The sequence below is a fragment of the Electrophorus electricus genome, chromosome 21 (assembly GCF_041902795.1).
Source record: "Electrophorus electricus isolate QZ-2024a chromosome 21, ASM4190279v1, whole genome shotgun sequence".
Classification (NCBI taxonomy): domain Eukaryota; kingdom Metazoa; phylum Chordata; class Actinopteri; order Gymnotiformes; family Gymnotidae; genus Electrophorus; species Electrophorus electricus.
The window spans coordinates 13,091,501-13,097,500 of NC_137517.1; the positions used below are offsets into that span (position 1 = coordinate 13,091,501).

The window sequence follows — 6,000 nt, forward strand, 5'->3', positions numbered from 1 at the left end:
CGGTTAATAGTATTTTTGGAACACTGAATATCTAATTTACCCAAGTAAGTTCTGGCTAAATCAATATTCAATAATCAATAAGCAGTTAAATCTAACAAAATAACTTAGAATCAAGTGAATAGATTTGCGACTAAAATAATCACATGGATAGCAATTTGTTAAATGAGATGCAGGGAGTGCAAATGCATTTTTGGCTTGAGAAAATATATAGAAACTCTGCAGGTGTGGCGTGTCGGAAATCGCTAGACTTAATAAATGTTAAATTGTATCGGCTGACTAAGTGACATAAATTGGATGAATAAGGAATAAGGAGGATTTGGAAAAGGGCTCTGTTGGCTGCAGTTGTTGTTTAGCCAAGTGCCTGTAAGAGCAACAGTTGGAGTGGAGCGCTTGCCATGGGGACCGTTTGAACCACCGCCAGCGCTGGATGATGGGAGGCGGTGTGTAGGGTTAAAGATTTGAATAATGACAGACAAGAGACAGGTTTACTGGGATAGAGGGCTGGCTACGTCCATATTGGTGAACAGAATTAACTCATTGAGCTCAGAGAATTGGAGGCAGACACCTGTGCAGAAAGCTACAACTGTAAGAAAAAAAGTATTACTGTGATGAATTCCACAGTGTGTCCTGATTGTTTTTATTGTACAGGAGGAAAAATGTGGGAAATTTCACAAGGAAATGTTGTAGGATTTGGATTATGGATTACACTGAACCTGTTATATTTCAACTTTTAACAATACCCATTATTTTGACAACTCCAATGGAACTTTTGTAGAACAAGACCTGGTTAATCATGCACGTCTCATGCAGAAATATGATGGTGTCGTAATTCCGGATGCTCATTGGGTATGTGGGGGTAAGAGTCATGTTGATTGTGTCATTTCCTATGGTTCCTGTACCTGAAGCTGTACTTCCCACACAACGATGCTTATCATTGTGTTCAGCAACGTGAGGCACCGAAGGGTAGTTTGGATGATAAAGTATCATTGATGCTATTGGAGTTCATAGGGGGGCTTCGGATTAATTTAAGGCTAGAAATCAAATTGCTGCGGGATCTGAATCAATTCTCTGGTGGTTTACTATAAACAAAACTATTGATTGGATAAATTACATATACTATAATCAGCATCATTTTATTAATTATACTGATGCACTAATAGCAGTGGCGGTGCAATTGGAAGCTATGTCATTAATGACCTGGCAAAATCGTATAGCTCTGGATAAGTTTTTGGCCGAGAGGGGAGGTGTATGTGTTCTGTTCGGAGAATCCTGCTGTAATTTTATTCCAAATAACAGTATTAACATAATTTATAAACTGAAGTAACTGTATAACCTAAGATATTTGTGTGATAATATAAGAAACCTTCGCCATGCCCAATGGATGTTGGCCACATAAGTAAGAAAATAATGTTACAGGGCACGCAGTTAAATTCAATAGTTCATATTAGAAATAATAAACTAAAGTCACAACATTGTTAACATTTATATAAAACAATGACACATTAAATAGAGACAGCGGGACAATAGTTCATGACAAAATCATGAAAGGGGGGAATGAGGTGATCAAATGTTTTGAGGCAAAGGAAAGGCCAAACGTTAATCTGTATTTTCATGAGACGATCTGTGATCTAATTAAAATAGGCTTTGAAGCTCCCTGTCACACGTGCAGAGTGGTGCAAGACTGTCTGAAAGCATAAAGATGAATAATGTTTCTGGGGTATCTTAAGGTCAGAGACCTTTTTGAGTCTATATGTGCAAAACAGAGGCTCTGATGCAGGTGGTTTCAAGGCCTCTGTATAAGTCTAAGGCAGATCACACTGGATTATTCCCATGAGAAATAAATTCATTAGTGTTGGAAAAGATCTCTGTTTTTAAAAGACTAGAAAGCTTCCATAAACTGTAAAATATGGTCTTTAGCACTTTTCTTATAGATGATTTCAGTCTTACATCAAATAGTGAATTCCACTACATGCACAATGCTACATTTTCAGGGTGGGCGTGGCCTGGGGTGATGGGAAGGTGGAGCCCAGTGTCATATCTTTTCATGGGGCCCAAAATCCCTGACGGCGCCCCTGAGTCAGCTTCAAAAGCTTCCACAACCAGCATTGCTCTAAGGGATTATTAAGAGTACACCACCCACTTTAATTAAGAGAACACCACCCATTTTAATTAAGAGTACACAACCCACTTTAATTAAGGGAACACCACCCACTTTAATGAAGAGTACACATAATTCAGCCTCTTTATAACTGAGTGAATCTTAGCTCAACCAGCTGGAGTTTTGGACACACTATTTTGTCATCGATAAGATTTTATTGTGGTCCATTTTCCTGTTGAAGAGACTCTTGGTCAGAGTCAGATGGCTCAAACATGGAGCTAAACCACACTGATCCTGCCAGCTGTTTCTCTCACGCAGCAAGCAGGATCAGTGTGGTTTAGCCCAATGTCTGAGCCATCTCTCACTAACACTGGGATGTTTACATTGCCAGGGAGACACCACTATTAAACATTATGTGAACAATATGAATGTAAACATGTCACTAACATCTACACATGTGCACACAAACATATACCTGTAGGGCACTATGCTTGTTCTCATCCTAATACCTTTTCACTTATGAGGTCATACTGACCTCAGCATGCAGAAACAACAGGCGATGACCCAGGTGTTCATTAATGCAAACCACAGGCTTTATAAAGCTAGGAGCCCCTCCCCTCTTTCTGTCCACAAATATCACACACCACAAGGCAGAAGAGCACTGCTGGGCATATACAGTGCCTGGCCAAAAAAAAGGTCACACACTCTAAAATTTCGTTGGACCGCCTTTAGCTTTGATTATGGCATGCATTCACTGTGGCATTGTTTCCACAAGCTTCTGCAATGTCACAACATTTATTTCTGGCCAGAGTTGCATTAATTTTTCCCCAAGATCTTGTATAGATGATGGGAGATTTGGACTACTGCACAAAGTCTTCTCCAGCACATCCCAAAGATTCTCAGTGGGGTTCAGGTCTGGACTCTGTGGTGGCCAATCCATGTGTGAAAATGATGTCTCATGCTCCCTGAACCACTCTCTCACAATTTGAGCCCGACGAATCCTGGAATTGTCCGTGCCGTCAGGTAAGAAAAAATCCATTGATGGAATACCCTGGTCGTTCAGTATATTCAGGTAGTCAGCTGACCTTATTCTTTGGGCACATAACATTGCTGAACCTAGACCTGACCAACGGTAGCAACCCCAGATCATAGCATTGCCCCCACAGGTTTGTACAGTAAGCACTAGGCATGATGGGTGCATCACTTCAGCCGCCTCTCTTCTTACACTGATGCGCCCATCACTCTGGAAGAGGGTAAATGTGGACTCATCAGACCACATTACCTTCTTCCATTGCTGCAGAGTCCGATCTTTATGCTCCCTATCAAATTGAAGCTATTTTTGCCAGTTAGCCTCACTGATAAGTGGTTTTCTTAAGGCTACACAGCTGTTTAGTCCCAATCCCTTGAGTTCCCTTCACACTTATATTCAGCTTTTCTATTGTAACACGCCTAGCTCTACATGATTAGGTAACATTGACATCATCTAACACATTCAGAATTAAGACTTTATGAATGAAAGACCCAGCAGGAATAAGCAAAATGCTTTTTGCTTATTGCTTGTCACACTGAATAATGTTGCATTGCTCTTCATTTAACACAATAAATCCAAGCAATGACTAAGAATTTGCACATTATTACAAACTAATACATTTTTATTTATTGTATTTTTTGAGTTGAAGATTGTTCCATTAACTGCTCTGACCAGATGTAGCCATTTCATTATCATGAGCCCCCACCCTCTTCTTGTGCACATAATATAATCTCTGTTAATCCCCTCCTGTATAAACTGGTATTTTCAGAGACTTGCAAGTGTTTTTGGGAACTGTAGGCAGTGAGTGGAATTAGTTGAGGTTGCAGTTTCCTTGTACTTGGTTCTGCTGATGGTGTGAGGTGCTCTTTGTGCTTTCTGGTGGGTTTGGCACGCTGTAAATCTGGGTCTGCAGGAGGGAGGAGCTCGGGTGCTGGAGGGTGGGGCCTGGATGTTTGGGGGTGGAGCACCCTCTTCACACTAGGAGGGGCCACTGTTGTGCTGGTCTGGGTTTATGGACTCTTTAGACTTCTAATCTGAGACATCACATCATCCTGAGAAATCAACTATAACCTTGAGTGGAACGTATTTTTCCTAATAATGTAGCATCTAATAAATACAGAAACCGAGCAACATCTGTAAACAGGAAGGAGTCTGAGAAAAAAAGGGATCTGGTAAACAAAGACAGCAAAGAAGGTTTTCACGTGTCATCAGGATCTCATGAGGATATTACCTGTGTAAGGTTGTGATTATATGAGGATATTACCTGTGAAAGGTTGTGATCATACACATATATGAGGATATTACCTGTGTAAGGTTGTGATCAAACACATATATGAGGATATTACCTGTGTAAGGTTGTGTTCATACACATATATGAGGATATTATCTGTGTAAGGTTGTGATCATATGAGGGTATTACCTGTGAAAGGTTGTGATCATACACAAATATGAGGATATTACCTGTGTAAGGATGTGATCATACACATATATGAGGATATTACCTGTGTAAGGTTGTGATCATACACATATATGAGGATATTACTTGTGTAAGGTTGTGATTATATACATATGAGGATATTACCTGTGTAAGGTTGTGATATGAGGGTATTACCTGTGAAAGGTTGTGATCATACATATATATGAGGATATTACCTGTGTAATGTTGTGATCATACACATATATGAGGATATTATCTGTGTAAGTTTGTGATCATATGAGGGTATTACCTGTGAAAGGTTGTGATCATATACAAATATGAGGATATTACCTGTGTAAGGATGTGATCATACACATATATGAGGATATTACCTGTGAAAGGTTGTGATCATACACATATATGAGGATATTACCTGTGTAAGGTTGTGATCATATGAGGGTATTACCTGTGAAAGGTTGTGATCATAAACATATATGAGGATATTACCTGTGTAAGGTTGTCACGAAACACATATATGAGGATATTACCTGTGTAAGGTTGTGATCATACACATATATGAGGATATTTCCTGTGAAATGATGTGATCATACACATATATGAGGATATTTCCTGTGAAATGATGTGATCAAACACATATATGAGGATATTACCTGTGTAAGGATGTGTTCATACACATATGTGAGGATATTACCTGTGTAAGGATGTGATCATACACATATATGAGGATATTACCTGTGTAAGGATGTGATCATACACATATGTGAGGATATTACCTGTGTAAGGGTTTCCTGTGCCAGCCATATGGTAAAGGGCACCTGCTGCTTCAGAGAGGAGACCAGTAATCTGACTGGGACCAATAGAATGACATTTATACTCAACAGAGAGGAGACCAGTAATTCACCACGTTCTGACTGGGACCAGTATAATGACATTTACACTCAACAGAGAGGAGACTAGTAATTCACCACGTTCTGACTGGGACCAGTATAATGACATTTACACTCAACAGTAACTAAATTAACAAACGTGAGCTTGAGGATCTCAGTGACTGGAAACAGGTGAGTGAGACCCAAATCATTTTTCCCCAGTAAGTTCCTATAAATTCCTGCTGTAGATTATGACTAAAGCCTGTATGATTCCCTATCAAGTCTTCACACATGGACAGAACACAGACCTGCTTTTAAACTATTGGAACAAAACAAGCCTTAGTTAAGTATATTTATGAGTGATACTCCATTAAAGACCAAACTGCATTACATTTATAGCACTGAAATATAATAATCATAATAAATTGTACACTAGATCATTTCCATGACACTTAACCTAACAATTATGACTGTGAGAAACCAAAAACCAAAAAACTACCTAAAATCCTCTTTAAAATAGATTACTATTAAATAAAATACCCATTATTTGAGGCATGTTAAAATAAAA

At 39.1% G+C, this 6,000-nt stretch overlaps 1 long non-coding RNA gene and 1 pseudogene across 2 annotated transcripts in view; one reads left to right on the forward strand and one right to left on the reverse strand.

The window, feature by feature from the left end:
• Nucleotides 1-6,000, forward strand: part of LOC145652840 (NACHT, LRR and PYD domains-containing protein 12-like) — a 362,627-nt pseudogene that overhangs the window by 267,026 nt on the left and 89,601 nt on the right.
• LOC145652852 (uncharacterized) overlaps nucleotides 1,355-6,000 on the reverse strand; it is a 6,184-nt gene continuing 1,538 nt past the window's right edge. Inside the window, exons 2-3 of one of the 2 annotated variants that reach the window (XR_014119122.1) lie at nucleotides 5,094-5,413; nucleotides 1,355-4,710 (exon numbers count right to left, since the gene is read on the reverse strand). This is a non-coding gene — a long non-coding RNA (uncharacterized LOC145652852). Of the gene's footprint in view, nucleotides 5,414-6,000 lie in introns of both variants that reach the window. The other variant, XR_014119121.1, reaches the window with a different exon arrangement.